Raw genomic sequence first — 2,705 nt, forward strand, 5'->3', positions numbered from 1 at the left:
TTGGTTCAAAGAAAAGCTTGGTAAAAACTGAACCAAAGAGGGGTCTGAGAAGGTTTTGGATCTCTGAAGTTTCGACAAGTAACCAATGGGAAAGTATCAATAATGGTGGGATGCTTTGAGATGGGTTTGCATTGGGTCCATTACAATTCAGCACTTGAAACCACTGAATTATCTTCGACATATTCAATGTTTATCTAAATTTTAGGTCCAATTGAAATGAGATAAAATTGGATTTCAGATTCACTTCTAGTCTCGATCATTTCGAAAGGGAAATAAGGGAAACTGGACTTTGAAAAAACTGTAGAACCAATCATCCATCAACAAGATTTAACTTTGATTTTAGATCCATAGTTTATAAGACAGCTTAACTGTAAATGCAAGGGAGAATGGATATGAGATATTTTTGAGTTTGAAATCTCTTCTAACCTGATTTAATAACACTAGACGTCTGAATCCTGATAATACTCCATAGTACAATCATCTAACACGTGGTATGATTTTACATCACTTAAAATGGATATGACACAACTTCACATCACAGTAGTCCAGAAATGAATTTTCACAGGAACTGAAAAGCGACTGAGGTGAAACTTAGGTGGCCACGCGCTGGATAAATACTTGTGGAAGCATCTCTTGCGTCTTCGATTCAAAGCCAGCTATACTAACTATGGATTACAATGGAATTCATATCCACTCATTTCACTATAACAAAATTTGATATATTTATTGCATCTACATCTTTCTAGGATAACAACAGATTATCTAAGTTATTTTTATATAAACTATTTAAACAGATAATACAAGCCACAAAGGGATCATAAATAACCACTTCAATGACATGGTTACACGTTGGGGTCTTCAAGATATTTTTTTCCTATGACGAATCCTCTTAAACAATCACAGATCACACGGAAGACACCAGAAGACAACTCTCATTTTATACAGCTACATCACTATTATCTATATAATAAATAGAGATGAAAATTCTCTTAAAAAGTAAATTCGTATTACTTTTTTATATTATCAATTCAGATTTATCATTGTAAGGGAGCTTTTAGCAAGATTATAAATATCATCGACATCTTTATTAAATGATCAAGACGACCTTGGCTTAATTTAATTTTTCACCTCAACTCACAATAACCATAGCATGTGCATCATATAATAAGTTAGAATAAATCGAACAAATAATATAGAACTAACATCACACTATTTTAAGATCAGACAAATAGAAATTATATCAGCAATTGTCTCCTAAAGTATCTTGATGTTTCTTCTACTCACACAACAAAATCAATGGAAATGACTCTACTATTTTAGTTAGCCACCTCCATAGCAAGTGACCAACTTCATATCGAGTAACTCAAGTTTTTGCCAAACTTTCTATGAGCTAACAATTCTAAGCCAATCTAGAAATTTCTCTTTGATTCCTCTTGAAACATCTTGACATCTAAACCCTTGTCTACTCATTCTCGTAAGAATTCATCATGCTAGGTTTACTGTCTTAGACATTAGTTCTCCCTGATTAGTAACTCAAAATGTGGTTACTAAACTAAAATGGTGATCCCATTACCTTTCCCACGGATTTATAACATTATTCCCTTAATTTTAATGACATTTTGTGCATTTCTTTTAGCTTTAAAAAAAAAACCTTTTGTTTCTAGATTATATTATGCGAGAGTTGTTTGCATCAACATTTCTATTCACATTCCATGGTCTATCATTAGGATGATAGAGAGCTATAAGAAATGAAAAAATAGTTAATTCCAAGCCGAAACATAATATATATGTATACATGCATACATGTGTGTGTGTGTGTCCGCGCGCATGTGCATGTGTGTCTTATGTTAAACCATATATATATATATAGATGCATGTACACACACACATCAGAATATGTGTAAATGTGCTGCATACATATTCTTATATTTATATACACATAAATACTTATATTTATAGCTATTTATATTAACACATATTCTTTCTTATGTTATTTCTAAATTGATTTATTTATAAACATGTGTGTGTGTGTGTGTGTGTGTTCTTGCTTTTTATTCATGTATTGAAGAATTCTCTCTCTCTCTCTCTCTCTCTCTCTCTCTCTCTCTCTCTCTCTCTCTCTCTCTCTCTCTCTCTCTCTCTCTCTCTCTCTCTCTCTCTCTCTCTCTCATATTAATATATGATATTTAATTATATATTAAACATGTTTGTATGTATATATGAAAATATGTATATGTTGTACATTCATAATCATCAAAAATATTTTATGTATATATGTTTATAAATATAAGATTATGTATGTATGCATGTATGTATGTTTCAACACTTACACATATATACATTTTTATATACCACTAATGTTTAGGTATGAGAAAAAAGAAAATATAATTAAAAAGAGCTTATTGATAAAATATTTTATTCATTTATAAGTTTTAATTTGGCTGGCTTTCAATTACCAAATTGACACATATACCTATAGTAACAAAGTCAAACCCCCCAAAAAAACCCAATGACCAAGGAAACACTAACATTTATATAAGCCTAATTTTCTTGGCTATGTATGACAAATATTATAATCTTAACTTGTCCTATACCACATGAATACAACTCTACTCAATATCCACAACTAATATAAATTCTTTTCATATTAGTCAAGAAAGATTTTCTACCCTTATACAAACTACACAAAGTAAAAAATATTCATT

The sequence above is a fragment of the Cryptomeria japonica genome, chromosome 9, assembly GCF_030272615.1.
Source record: "Cryptomeria japonica chromosome 9, Sugi_1.0, whole genome shotgun sequence".
NCBI lineage: Eukaryota > Viridiplantae > Streptophyta > Pinopsida > Cupressales > Cupressaceae > Cryptomeria > Cryptomeria japonica.